Source organism: Dama dama, chromosome 14 (assembly GCF_033118175.1).
Source record: "Dama dama isolate Ldn47 chromosome 14, ASM3311817v1, whole genome shotgun sequence".
NCBI classification, from domain to species: domain Eukaryota; kingdom Metazoa; phylum Chordata; class Mammalia; order Artiodactyla; family Cervidae; genus Dama; species Dama dama.
The window spans coordinates 41,398,266-41,413,861 of NC_083694.1; the positions used below are offsets into that span (position 1 = coordinate 41,398,266).

General features: G+C 45.8%; 1 pseudogene; it reads right to left on the minus strand.

Moving 5' to 3' along the window:
• Positions 1-13,281: 13,281 nt before the first annotated feature.
• On the minus strand, positions 13,282-14,177 carry LOC133069624 (large ribosomal subunit protein uL18-like; annotated as a pseudogene).
• Between the last annotated feature and the right edge of the window lie 1,419 nt (positions 14,178-15,596).

Below are 15,596 nucleotides of genomic sequence, written 5' to 3' on the forward strand. Positions count from 1 at the left end.
GGCCAGCCAGATCATATTGGACAATGCCAGGACTCAGTCAAGAGCTCTTCCCACATTCATGGCCCTGGGCGCACTGTGCACTCACATACCATGTAAACCCAAGCCAAAGGAGGTACAGATGGAAGAAGGCAGGCGCCCAGAGACAGGGATGAACAGAGGGGCCGTTTCCCAGATCCCTGTACAGATATCATGAGAATGATCTTCAGTTACCTCTAGAACATCTTTAAAAACACCCCATGGGCTTCCCTGGTAGTCCAGTGGTTGAGAATCCAGCTGTCAATGCAGGGGACATGGGTTTGATCCCTGGTCGGGAAACTAAGATCCCACATGCGACAGGACAACTGAGCCCACGTGATCTAGAACCCGAGCTCTGCAACAAGAGAAGGCACCGCAATGGAAAGCCTGAGCACTGCAACTAGGGAGTAGGCCCTGCTCACTGCAGCTAGAGAAAGCCTGCATGCAGCAGTGAAGACCCGGCACAGCCAATAATAAATAAATTCATTAAATAAAATTTAAAATTTTTAAATAAATGAAAACATCCCAAAGCCAAGTCACCTATAAGCAGCTTATTAAGAAAATGCTTGTGTCCACATAGGTGTCAGTGGGGTGGATCAGGGGAGTAACATGAAGTGAGTCTAGAGCGTCACAGCACTTCTCCCTAATGAGAGAAGTACTTCCACACCCACACATAGTTGAGATGTTTTCATTTCTCTGCCCTCCTCCCTGTCTTGGAGTCCTATCTCAATCTCCTCCTGACTCTGTTCCTCCTAGTCTGATCTGAACCATTACTTTGCTTTCTTTCCATCATGAAAACAATTTGGTCCCAGGATGCTTTCAAACTGTAGTGCTGGAGAAGACTCTTGAGAATCCCTTGGACAGCAAGGAGATCAAACCAGGCAATCCTAAAGGAAATCAACCCTGCATATTCATTGGAAGGACTGATTCTGAATACCTTGGTCACCTGATGCAAAAAGCCAACTCATTGGAAAAGACCCTTGATGCTGGGAAAGATTAAGGGCAGGAGGAGAAGGGGGTGACAGGATGAGATGTTTGGATGGGATCACCAACTCAATGGACATAAGTTTGAGCAAACTCCAGGAGGTAGTGAAGAACAGGGAAGCCTGGCATGGTGCGGTCCATGGGGTCACAAAGAATCAGACATGACTTAGCGACTGAACAACAACAAGGTGTGAGAGTATGGCTCCCCAAACCAAAAAAAACTTTGTCCATGGGACTTTGTGATGAGCTTCAGCACCTTGGGATACCTGAAGCTTTTCTCACTTCTGTGCTAACAGCAGCTGCAAGGCCACATGACAAGATACTCCACATCCTGAGGGACCAGGTGTACCCAAAACTCTCTGAAGGAAGCCAGAATAAAGGAATGATGCCCCATGGAGGGGAGGGTGTCCTGGGACCCAAACTGTGTCTGCCAAGGAGTGCCCTGGAGCTCTGTTTGAGTTTTGTGTGTTTTTATTTTTTTTTCTTTCTAAACTGTGGGGTAGGCAGAAGTCAGGGTTAATTCACCCTGCTTCCCAGATGTGGAAAGTGAGACCTGGAGAGATGAATGACTCACCAGAGAGGGCAGAGGAGTTAGAAATAAAATCATGTTACAGTTTCTATTTTGGGGCAGCAGTCACTAAGTGAGCTCTACTCCTTCAGTCTTTGCATGGGGTAGGGAGGAAAGAACAGGTGTTGTGGATTTTCAGCCATGAGTATACCTTTTCCTCTCCAGTCATGAGAAAGACTGGCACTCTTTTCTTGTTTTAAATATTGGCTTGTTAAAGTCTACATAAAGTAACAGATACATGTTGGTTTTCTATTGCGGCCATAACAATTGACTACCATTTAGTGGCTTAAACAAAACAAATATGTTATCTTACAGTCCTGTAGACCAGAAGTCTGATGTGGATCTCACTGGGCTAAAACCAAAGAATTGCAGTGCTGTGTGCCTTTTATGAGGAGCCCTTTCCTTATTCATTTGGGTGCAGAAATCAGATCCTTGTGGTTTTAGGACTGAGATTCCTGGTGCCTTGGTGATTGTCAGCTGAGGACCATTCCTAGCTTCTAAAGACTTGCACATTCCCTAGCTTATGACCCCTTTCCTCAGTCTTCAAAGCCAGCAATGGCAGGTCAAGTGCATAGCATCTCTCATCCTTACTGTCAGGTTCATTTCTTTGATGGATCTGGGATCGGACTTCTGCTTTTAAGGATTCATATGATTAGTCAGCTCATTTGTGTAAACCAGGATCGTCTCCCTCAACTCAGAGTCCATAACTTTAATCATACCTGCAAAGTCCTTTTCACCATATAAGGTGGCATACTCACAGACTCCACACACTGGGGCCTAGACAGCTTTAGAGAGTCATAATTCTGCCTACCACAAATTATGAATTCACAGATTCTCAAACCCTCTTGATTTTCCAGGATTTTCATCACATGATTTTTTTGGTAACAGTTTTACTGTGATATAATTCGCATGCTACACAATTCATCCATTTAAAGTGTACAATTAATTGTTTTTTAATATAGCTACAGAGTTGTGCACCCATCACCACATCAATTAAGAACATTTTAATCACCCCAACAGGAAACGATGTACCTGTTGGCACTGACTCCCTATTTCCCTTCAATTCTCTCAGCCCTAGGGAACCCCTTGAGTGAAGGGGGCAAACTAAGCTGAGTCTTTTTGTTTTGTTAACTTTAGTCATGCTGTGTGGTACCGCTTGCAGGATCCCAGTTACTCAACCAGGCCACGGCAGTAACAGCACCAAATCCTAACCATTAGGCCACCAGGGAACTCATGGGGGCATACTAGCAGGGCTCCTACTGCCTAAACCCAGATCTCAGGGGGATAAAAAATCCCAAAGCTTGTTTCAAGGCTGCCAGGGAACAGGGAGGCCAAGGGAAAGGAAGAGAGAAGATTGGGAAGCAGCTGGTTTGAATATGAACCAGGGCAGGGAACCTTGAGTAACGAATTGAGAAGCACCTGTACTCAAGGTCAACATTCCTTGCCTTAAGCTTCAAGAGGCAAAAGCAGGAAAAAGCTCTTGGCTGGCAGATGAAATGAAAAGATAAAAGTGTTGGCAGCCACCCCAGGCATCTCTGCAGCAGCAAAAGCCGCATGAGATCTTTCGGGCCAAGTGGAGCCGCAGCCTGGGGATAGCCAAGCCTCTGGAGCGGGCGACAGATGAACCTGGGGTCTGCGGAAGGACAAGACACCCTTGCCGGGGAAATGTGATGGTCAGCAGAACCTCACGAGACAGAGGCCAGCTTCCGGTTGGCTTCTCCAGGAAGCAGATGCTGTCTGCCTTTCCCAGCCCTGACTCTGCAGTGGCCTGGTCTGGAGCCAGGAACTGGGAGCCTCTGACGAACCAGCAGCTCCCAAGTGGCTGCAGGGTCACATCAGGGGACAATCGCTCACTCCTCAGCCCCTTCCACTCCCCTCTCCAGTCCTGGACACACAGGTAAGGTACCCCTTGTTCATTCATGCATCCAATACAACATGCCAGGCTGTCTAGGCTCAGGTAATGCAGCCGTGAACAAGGCTCCTGTTCTCAAGGAACTTATATTCTATTCCAAGTCGGGGTGTGTGGAAGGGAGACAGACGATCAACCAGTAAAAGAATAATTGTGTGCATTCTCAGTCGCTTCAGTCATGTCTGACTCTGTGTGACACCTGGGACTGTAGCCTACCAGGCTCCTCTGTCCATGGGATTCTCCAGGCAAGAATACTGGGGTGAGTTGCCATACCCTTCTCCAAAGGATCTTGCCAACCCTGGGATCGAACCTGCGTCTTTTGTGCCTCCTGCATTGGCAGGCAGGCTCTCTACCACTAGCGCTGCCTAGGAAGCCCAAAAGAGCAATTGCGCTGTCTTGAGCTTAGTCTCTCAGTCGTGTCCGACTCTATGCAACCCCATGGACTGTAGTCCAACGGGATCCTCTGTCCATGGGATTCTCCAGGCAAGAATACTGGAGTGAGTTACCATATCCTTCTCCAGGGGATATTCCCGACCCAGGGATGGAACCTGCATCTCTTATATCTCCTGCATCGGCAGGTGGGCTCTTTACCACTAGCTCCACCTGGGAAGCCCAAAAGAATAATTACAGAGTCACAATTGTGATGAAGAAAATAAAACAGAATAATAGAATAGGATGTCTGACTGTATGGTTAAGGAAGGCCTCTCCAGGGGTGACATTGGACTGACACTAGAGGAATAAGGGCCAGTTGCACAAAACTGAGGAGAAGAGTGTTCCAGGCAGAGAGCACAGCACGTACAAAGGCCCCGGGGCAGGAAATAGCTTGGCGTCTCTGAAAGGAGGCCACTGTGGCCGGAGCTCCAGGCTGGGGGAGGCCTGAGAACAGGTTGTAGAAGCTGGGACACGTGAGGCCTTCTAGGCCATGGGAAGGAAGGTGGATTTTATTCTAATTTGTAGTGGAGGCCCCTGGGGAATTTTAAATAAGAGAACTGACAAAATCGGGTTTCATTTCGGAAAGTCCCCAGGTTCACGGGCTGCAGGCCTGGAGGAGAAGCATTTTGAGTGGGTGGGGGTTACTGTAGGGTCCAGACAGTCTAGGGCAACAACTGCAGGATGGATTAAAATGTAGATGTGATTACTGTTCAGATACAGCAAGACAAACAGATCAAAAGAAGGCTGCTGCTGAGAAGGTAGTCGGTTGCAGTACCCAAGAAGAGTGGGCATGCCCTGCCACCCATGCAGGGTCATGAGGATGCACCAGGGTCAGCCAGGGGACAGAAGGAGTGACGGAAAATGTGTACAAGAACCTCAATAATGATTTCCATGGGAAGGCATGGGTGAGACAGGGTCAGCAGGCTTAGGATTGGCCAGTTTGAAGAGTATCAGCAGGCTCTGGGGTGTGGGGGCTGCCCCCTACTCATCTGTCTCTGGTCCAGGGTAATGGGGGCAGGTAGATAGCGGCCCAGGGTGTGAGAGCCTGATAGAGAAGGAGGTTGGGGCTTAGGGATTGGATGGGTTTGTTCGCATATTAAAAGCACACTCCAGAGTGAATCATTATATCTAGGAACTGGCCAGCCCTGGGAGGGGCAGTCCCTCCACAGTCAGCAAGGCCCCAGACATCAAGGGATCAGAAACACATGGTTGACATACAAGCGACACCTGTATTCTGTGCAGAGAGGCTCTGGAGAGGAGAGGAAATTGATGGGATTTGCTGATGTTTTTAGATGTAGGTGATGAAGGAGGAAGAATCGAGGATGCTGCCTGGCTGTTTGGATTAAAGCCACTGGTCCCCAACCATTTTAGAACCAGAGACTGGTCTCGTGGAAGACAATTTTCCCACAGACTGGGAGTGGGGAGAGGGGGTGGTTTCAGGATAATTCAAGCACAGGAGGGTTCAAGCTCCTGTGAGAATCTAATGCCACCACTGATCTGACAGGAGGCGGAGCTCAGGCGGCGATGTAAGCAATGGGGAGTGGCTGTAAAGATATGAAGCTTGGCTGTCTCACCTCCACTTGTGCGGCCCAGGTCCTAACAGGTCATGAACTGGTACCAGTCCATGGCCTGGGAGTTGGGGACCCCTCGGCTTAAGCATTTGGGTCCCCTCACTCTCAAGCAAGTCTCTGAGGGCTCAGGAGACACGGCTACCTTCAAGGAGCTTTAACTCTCATAGGGGAACCAGGATACAAGTAGGGACAGTTTCAAATCAGTGGCATTAGGCTCCCTGAAGTAAGAATATGCCTTGCTTTAAGTAGCAAAAATGTTACTGAAAAACAACATAGGATTCAGATATAGTACATGAGGGGAATACTGTATCTGAATTATATGTTGTTTTTCAGCAACATTATTTTGTCACTTAAGGCAAGGTATACTTATCTGCCTTAGAAAATCTCTTCATAAAAATTTAAGATGAAGGCTTTAAAAAATATATGCTCTTTTGATTGTATAAATAATGGTCTTTTAACTTTTTTGTTTTATAAGATCTACTTCTGTTAAACTCAGTGGTATATAACCGTAAATAACTTTTATTTTTATGTTAAAATTAAGACTAAGAAAAGAGAGCATGCCTGGAAACATATACACTAACAAATGTAAAATAGATAACCAGTGGGAATTGACTGTATGACTCAAGGAACTAAACCGGGGCTCTGTGACAACCTAGAGGGTGGGATGGGGTGGGAGGTGGGAGGGAGGTTCAAGACAGAGGGGACATATGTATACCTATGGCTGATTCATGCTGCTCTGTGGCAGAAATCAACACAATATTGTAATCATCCTTCAATTAAAAATAATTTTTTTAAAAAATGATCGAACCAAAAAAAGAAAAGAGAGCACTCATGACATAAAAATGGGCTTCCTTGATGACTCAGTGGTAAAGAATCTGCTTGCCAACGCAGGAGACTCAGGTTCAATCCCTGGGTTGGGAAGATCCCCTAGAGAAGGAAATGGCAACCCACTCCAGTATTCTTGCCTAGGAAGTCCCATGGTCATAGGAGCCTGGAGGGCTACAGTCCATGGGGTGGCAAAGAATTGGACACAACTTAGTGACTAAACAACAACAAAATGACATAAAATAGGCACTCAATAAAAAGTGTTTCTGCAATTTTGATGGTGTAGCTTCCATGAAAGGAGGGACTGGTGGTGTATTTATATCTATTGCAAAGCTATAAAGAAGCTCTCTCCCCAGAATATAATCATCTTGACATGGTTAGGGACTAAGCTGGGGATGTTGTAACACCTAAGATTAATGTTCCCAAGTTCTTGCTAGTTTAGATGTCACCCATCACCCACTGCGAGCATGGAAATATTGATTGCTGGTGAGAAATGTGATTGTGTGCTTCCGGGCAGGTGATGCGAAGTCGTGCGGCTTTCCCTGACCACCCTCCCTTGCTGCAGGAACACTCCTGTCACATCTGAGTGGAATTCACACGTTTGAAATGATATGTCACCTGCAAACATCCGATGGTGTTTTCCAGTCTCTGGGAAGTGTGTTGTCAACTAGGCTATAAATACTTTGATGAGGAGCTGCCCAGTGGCTTCTATATCTTGTAAATATAAACCCCAGAACAAGGCTCTCTTTATTACATGCATACATGTGAAGTCACTTCAGTCATGTCTGACTCTTTGCCACTTTATGACGGTAACCCGCCAGGCTCCTCTGTCCATGGGTTTCTCCAGGCAATAATACTGGCATAGGTTGCTATCCCCTCCTCCGAGGATCTTCTGGACCCAGGGATTGAACTTGAATCTCCTTCAGCTCCTGCACTGCAGGCGGATTCATTACTGCTGAGCCACTGGGGAAGTCCTCCTTAATACATACTTGTCAGTTAAATAAATGAATTAATTAATATTACATAGCTGCCTGGTGGGCTATAGTCCATGGGGTCACACAGAGTCAGACACGACTTAGTGACTAAACAACCACAGCCACATAGCTGTCAGCTGGCAGATCTTTGTCTGATCAACCTTTTTTTTTTAATTTATGTAAAAAGTCCCACCTGATTGTGCATCAAAGGACTCTAGTGAGTGAAAAGACAATCCACACAATAGGAGAAAATATTTATAATATTTAGAATATATAAAGAACTCTCACAACTCAACAACAATAAAACCAAACAACCCAGTTCAAAAATGGGCAAAGGATTTGAATAGACATTTTTCTAAAGGAAGTATACAAATGACCAAAAAACACATATAAAGATGCTCAACATCATTAGTCACTAGAGAAATTCATGTCAAACCACAATGAGACACCACTTCACACCCATTAAGTGAAAGTGAAAGTCGCTCAGTCATGTCTGACTCTGTGGGACCCTAGGGACCCTCCACGCTCCTCTGCCCATGGGATTCTCCAAGCCAGTATACTGGAGTGGGTTGCCATGCCCTCCTCCAGGGGATCTTCTCCACCCAGGGATAGAACCTGCATCTTTTATGTCTCCTGCATTGGCAGGCTGGTTCTTTACCACTAGTGCCACCTGGGAAGTCCTATGTTGTGTATACTTTTCACAATTTTAAAAATCACTAAAAAGAAAAAAAAAATCACATTGGGGCAACCTCCTGTGGATGAAGATCTGAGAAGTGTCTAACTTGTGTGGTATCAGTTAGGCCATGATACCCTAACTGCCTGGCTCCCGTGTGTCCTAGGATTAGGACAAGCTGGTCATCCTTTTTTAAAATTTATTTTTGGTGGCATTGGCTCTTCTTTGTTGCTGGGCGCGGGCTTTTTCTAGTTGTGAGTGGGGGCTACTTTTTGTTGCAGTGCCTGGGCTTCTCATTGCGGTGGCCCCTCTTTTTGCAAGTTTCAGTGGTTTTGGCACTCAGGCTCAGCTACTCTGAGGCACATGGAATCCTTCTGGACCAAGGATGGAACCTGTGTCTGCAGCATTGGCAGGTGGATTCTTCTCCACTGTACCATCAGAGAAGTCCCAGTCACCCTTTTTGATCTTTGTATGGGGAGTGCTAGACACACAGAAGTTTATCCCCAAGCCTGACACCTGTCAGAGCTGGGACCATAGCCAATGTTCACACAGCAAAAACCTCTCCAAGGGCCCAGATCTTCTCTCTTACTTCTGTCTTCCTTTCAATGCCTCCTCAACTGTCCAGCTGCAATCTTATTGTAAAGGTTAATTATGTGTTAGCTAAAATCAGACACTTCATTTTGATCGATAGTCCAATTTGGGAGAAAGTTGAGTATGTGAGTCCCTATTACCAAATAAAAGGCAAATGAAACTCAAACATATGCCAAAGTATCTGAAATACTTTGTTCTCAGAGCCCATGCAATGGGGTATGTGTGTGCTCAGTCCCTCAGTCCAGTCGGACCCTTTGTGACCCCATGGACTGTAGCCAGTCAGGCTCCTCTGTCCTTGGAATTTTTCAGGCAAGAGTAGTGGAATAGGTTGCCATTTCCTCCTCCAGGGGATCAGTTGAACCTGACTCTCCTGCGTCGACAGGAGAATTCTTTACCACTGAGCCACGTGGAAAGCCCCCATACCATTGGGTAACAGGCTAATAATATTCTCCTAATTCCTCTAGAATTAAGTGCCAGATGGATGAGCCCCCAAATGAGTTTATCTGTATTAAGTTCCAGAAAGTTGGTTAATGTTAGAGCATGGCTCCCAGGTACTTAAAGAAAATCCCAATTACAAATACAGCACAAATGAGGCAGATGTTAGAAAAACCAGTGCCACATAAACAAGTATTTAGAGGTGAGGCAGAAAGTGTTAAATGGAGCCCTAATTAATGTGCTGCTTATTGTGCTTTCCTGCAACTAGGAGATTAACCCTAGGATATTTTTAAACCTTTTGCGTGTAGCAAAAGTTACATTGAACAAGTGGGGCTCATTGAATGCAAAAGACAAAACTTCATCTTGCCCTTCTGTCAATTCAAATCTGCTGGAATATTTCCTCTACCTTTGGATGAAATCTGAAATGGAAATCTGACCTGCCCAGCCTCTCTCTCCAGCCAGGATTTTAAATGTCCTGTTGTTCAGTTGCTAAGTCATGTCTGACTCTTTTCTACCCCATGGACTACAGCGTGCCAGACTTCCCTGTCCTTCACTATCTCCTGGAGCTTGCTCAAACTTATGTCCATCGATTTGGTGATGCCATCCAACCATCTCATCCTCTGTCATCCACTTCTCCTCCTGCCTTAACTCTTTCCCAGCATCAGAGTCTTTTCCAATGAGTCAGCTCTTCACACCAGGTGTCCAAAGTATTGGAGCTTCAGCTTCAGCATCAGTCCTTCCAAGGTACAGCATCTCCCCACCCCCAGCTCCTGTTTTCCCACTTGGGCAGCCCTGCAATTGCTAGCTGGGATCTTTGCCTGCTCCAAAACTGCAGGAAGAAGATATGAGAAGGTGACAGACAAAGTTTACCTGGAGTGGGAGGTCCAGAGGCACTGGCATCACCGCTTGCTGGGCTCAGCGAATATTCAAAACTTCTCAGACCAGGCACTTTGGAGATTTCAAAAGGGAAGAGGTGACACCTGCTGTTCTTTTTGACTACTGTGAAAACACCTACTCTGGCTGGTGTTTTGTTATTTGTAATTCCATCCTCAGTCCCCGGAGATCAGACCTCTCCCTCTGAGGTCTCTTTTCCCCTCCAGGTGATCCCTTGGGAGGATCTCAGTCTCTCCCAGATGCACAGTGGTCCCCAGAAGCTCCCACCTTGCACTGGCTCTCAGGGAAAGAATGTCACCACCAGTGGGTGCTTTAGTCAGGTGCCCCCTCCCCACCTTTAGATTTCTCAGATGGGAGTTGCACCTGGCCTTGGGAGTCAGGTGGGGGACCTTTGCTGACAAAGATGTGTCTAGTCAGAGCTATGGTTTTCCCAGTAGTCATGTATGGATGTGAGAGTTGGACCATAAAGAAGACTGAACGCTGAAGAATTGATGCTTTCGAACTGTGGTGCTGGAGAAGACTCTTGAGAGTCCCTGGGACATCTAGGAGATCAAACCAATCAATCCTAAAGGAAATCAACCCTGAATATTCGTTGGAAGGACTGATGCTGAAGCTGAAGCTCCAATACTTTGGCCACCTGATTCGAAGAGCTGACTCATTGGAAAAGACTCTGATGTTGGGAAAGACTGAAGGCAGGAGAAGGGGACGACAGAGGAGGAGATGATTGGATGGCATCACTGACTTGATAGACATGAGTTTGAGGAAGCACCGGGAGATAGTTAAGGACAGGGAAGCCTGCCGTGCTGCAGTCCATGGGGTGGCAAAGAGTCGGACACGACTGAGCAACTGAAACAAACAACAACTGGGGTACTTGTGTTGTCCTCTGAGTTCTCTCCATAAAGATTCCTTCAGCCTGCTGGAGATAAGAGGGAGCAATTCCCCGATCCTCCACGTGGGGGCGATACTCGCAGGACACTGACCACTGAAAAGCTTTCTTCCCTGATCTCAAAGGTGCTGCAATCTTTTTTCTCCTCCAAGTAGTTATTGAGCTGATGGATGCAAAGCCGTAGCTTGACCTCTCCTTTGCATATTTGTCCCCCCGGAGTTGGGAATTCTGGCCTCTCAGGGCTAGACCCGTGGCTGAAATCAAGCCCGTGAGTCCCTTTTGAACATCTCAATACACACTCTTAATGATTGAGGGCAAAGCAGAGATTTCTTCCCCCACCCCTCACCCATCTTTTAAGAGCTTTGCTTCCTACTAAATCTAAAAAGGGGAAATATTCTCAGCAGAATTCAAGAGACTCGTGCAAATCAGAGTGATTTCAGGAGACAGAAAATTGCCCCAGGGGCTTCCCGGGTGGTTCGCTGGTGAAGAATCCACCTGCCAATGCAGGAGACGCAGATTTGACCCCTGATTCGGGAGGATTCGACAGGCTGAAGAGCAACTAAACCTGTGCACCACAACTACTGAACCTGTGTTCTAGAGCCCAGGAGCCACAGCTGCTGAAACCCAAATGCCCTAGCTAGAGCCTGTGCCCTGCAAGAAGAGAGCTACCACAATGAGAACAGCACAGTGATGAAGAGTGGCCCCAGCTCTCTGAAACTAGAGAAAAGCTTGAGCAGCAACAAAGACCCAACACAGCCAAAAAATCATAATTAAATAAAATTATTACTTTTAAAAAATGAAAAGAAAATTGCCCCCAAACATGAGTCATGAGGAAGAACTCCAGTAGATAATGAAGGTCTTTACAGCCTACCTGGAGCATCAGTGGACCAGAATTCTGCCCCACTGGATGAGTTTTGTCAGGAATGTGAGTGATTTCCCCATATAATCCAACCAGGAAGGAACCCAGGCACTGTCTCAGACCATTTCACTCACATATACAACCTCCATGAGCAAGTAACCCATTGATGGGCAACATTCCCCCCTCCATTTATCCCTTGGGCCTACACCATGCCGGGCACAGTAGGATCTATCTGGGCAAAGCCTGAATTGAATCATAATCTAAGGATAAAGTGGAGAGATTCAGAGAGACCTGGAATTTATTCTTCAAGGAATTTACTCTTCTCCTTTAAAAATTCTTTTTAATTAGATTTGAGATATAAAAAGATCAATCTGCTGCTTTATTTTATTACTCTTCTATTATATTAAATTGTAACCCTTGGTGGCTTAAAATTATAACAAGTGAAGTCTATAAAGCTAGAGATCAGACATGTTAAAATTGCCTATATTTTTCAAAGGTAGGCCCTTAAAGTCCTCCTACAGAAAGACCAGGTGCCCTAATACATAAAGAAAGAGGACATAGTGTTTTATGGTCTACCTGCCTACCTAATATCCATCCTCCCCTTCTTCTACTGACAAATCCTTAATTTTTTACCATGTGGCAATGTATGTAATTATTAACACACTTACAAGCTTCTCTTGCTGCTAAATATGGTCATGTGATTAAGTTCTGGCCAATGAGATATAAGTAGAAGTTGCCAAGTAGAATTTATGAAAAGGGGGATAGACAGTTGGCATATGCTTTTTTCATATTCTTCCTCCACCTGCTCCTTGCTTCTTGCCTGGAATGCTGATATAATAGCTAGGGCTCCAGCAACTCTCTTGGCTCATGAGGTGACAGTAAGACTGAAAGTCACATGCTAAGAATGGCAGAAGAGAAAGGTAGGAAAAATCCAGATTCTAGCTGACACTGTAGACTTTTGACACCTGGAATTTCTTATATGAAAGAGAAATAAAGCTCTATTTTAAGTCTTTATTTATGGCTTCCATCATTTACACAGTTCTTATCTGTGACATCTATTATAAAGAATCACTTAAGTACCCAACATTTTATTTTATCCATTTTGGAAGGAAATTCCTCTAGGATACATTGTACATCCTCTTCCTTTTCAAAATCAAGCATGTAGTGTATGTAGCGAACAAAGTTGGGAGATAAAATACAGAACACCCAATCAACTTGAATTTCAGGTAAGCAAGAAATAGATTTTGAGTAAAAGCATGCCTCAAATATTACATGGGACATACTTATACTAAAAAATATTTAGCTGTTCATCTGAAATTCAAAGTTAATTGAGAGTTCTGTATTTTTATTTGCTGACTCTGCCAGTCCTAACTGAGCAGGCTCTTTTCGTGCTGTTACCTAACCTATGATGAGGTGTATGGTGATGCATTGGGGACCTACTGAGGTGTGGAGGGCTCTTAGGCATTGTGGAAATAGACCCAGATTGCCACACTTTTTATTCCTTTTTAAAATATTTTTTATTTAGTTAGTTATTTGGCTGCACCAGGTCTTCATTGTGGCGTGAAGAATCTTTTTGTTTTTTGTTCTGTTGGGTTTTTTTTTTCTTGTTCAATAAGTTTATTATTGTCTTATCTGAAAAATCTTGATAGAAAATCGTGGTTTGGTTTAACTCTCGGCAGCTCGTTCCTAAGCTCTGAGGAAGCTTGGCTTCTTCTGAGCTACCCCATCTTTTTTCTGAGCAAGTGACATTTTGGGACGGTTCCACCTCTTCTTTTTAACTTCTTTCTTAGGCTTCTTCTCATATACTGGATTCTCTCGTATTGCAGCATGAGCTTTCTTATCTCCTCCATCATGTCTGGAGTTAACGTTGTTCTTTATGTACTGAGAGAATTGTTTCTTGTAAGCATCTTCATCTTCTTCAATCAGGTAACGCATGTAATCTGCAACGTTCTGTCCCATGATGTGCTTTTGGTGCACCTCGGCACTGAATTCTTTGCTTTCTGAATCACAACCAGGGAACTGTTTGGTACTGTGAGGGATAGACAAGCCTCCATCGACAGCTCCCTTTAGGGCCCCCAAAACTTTATTCCCAGTAGTAGTTCTGGCAAGTCCTGCATCCAAGTAACAGGTGAAGGCACCAGGTTGACCATCAGTTCTTTCCACACTGTATTCATCTCCAGTCACTTCGACTTGGCCTTCATAAATTTTGTCCATACCAAACCTATTAAGAAGCCTGCGGGCCAGCAGCAGGCCAGTACAATATGCTGCAGCATAATTTGTCAGGCCAACCTTCACCCATATTTTGGGAGTTCGTGAGCATAAGCTGCACAAACTATCATATCTCCTTCTATACGGGCATAAGCAATCTGACAAATGAGATCTCTGTTCATTACACAAACAATCATTCTGTATTTAGGTGTGTTGTACTTATTTTTATCTTGGATTACCAATCATTTCCGAGCATAGTAGTCAGTTTTGCCCTCTCACCTTCTTCTGAATTTCACTTGGTATCTGTTGAAGTAGGCCTTGTTCTTGACAACTTTAACAAACCCCATCCTGCGGAACAGAAGCCCGATTCTGCGGCTTGCCACAGAGCTGCAGAACCAGCATGGCTCCGGGGGGGGAGAAAAAAGGTCTGTTGGGTTTTTTTTAGCTGTGGCATTTGAACTCTTAGTTGAGGCATGTGACATCTAGTTCCCTGACCACTCAGCTAGGTTTATGCCGATGTATGGGATTGAACCCTGGGTCCCCTGCTTTGGGAGCAGAGTCTTAACCACTGAACCACCATGGAAGTCCCATGCTTTTTATTCTCATTCTGCTCTTTCTCATGTTCCCATTTCTTATCGATTGGCCTGTCTTCTGCTAAGTGAGTCTGCCTGTCTCAGCCCCTCACCCCATGGATGATGTGCTCTGGAAATCTGTGGGCAAACACGGCACTTGGAACATGGAGCTGGAAGTCTGGGTCTCACTCCCCCACTTTCAGTTATATGACCTGGGGCAGCTCATTTGACCTGTGTGAGCTTGGTTTCTGCCTGTAATATGGGGGGTAGCCAGAGCCGCCTCCTGCGTTACGTGAGGCTTAAGCGTGGGCAGCGCTGGGGCAGCACCCAGCCCTGAGTAAGCACTCCGCAAATGGAGTAATTGCTGTGTGGTGGGCTGAGCAACCGGATAACCAAGCCTGAGAAACAGGATCTGAGGAGAGCCCTTCTATGAGTAAAACATGAGCAACAGGGATGCTAAGGTCACCAAGAGGAGGGGTGGGAGGGAGACTGGGGGCCGAAGGTCAAAGTCAGAGGAGAGTGGGCGAGCTCGCGCAGGGCGGCCGATGACGGGGGCCAGGCCAGGGATGGGGGTATGAGTGTGCCTGTGTGCTGTTAGGTGTCCCTCCACCCCAGATTTGTGTGCTGATATCCCAACCCACAGAACCTCAGAGTCTGACTGTACTTAGAGATGGGGTCTTTAAAGAGGCAATTACATTAACGTGAAGTCTTTAGGGGTCCCTGACCCGATCTGACTGGTGTCCTTAAAAGATGAGAACAAAGGCACAGGGGACTTCCCTGGTGATCCAGTGGTTAAACCTTCACCTTCCAGTGCCGGGGGTATGGGTTTGATCCCTGGATGGAGAGCTAACATCCCACGTACCTCTCAGTCAAAAAACCAGAAATAAACAGCAGAAGCAGTATTGTAACAAATTCAATAAAGACTTTAAAAGTTGTCCAAGTCAAAAAAAAAAAAAAAAAAAAACCACAGACACACACAGAGGGAAGACCAAGTGAGGACCCAGCAAACCAAGGAGACAGGCCTCGGGAGAAATCAACCCTGCCGACACCTGGAACTTGGACTTCCAGCCTCCAGAACTGAGGGAATACATTTCTGTTGTGCAAGCCACTCAGTCTGTGGTATTCTGTTAAGGTGGCCTTGGCAGATTCAGACAGGCGTGGAAACAGACACAGCAGCAAGTGCCTGGAGCAGTCATGCAA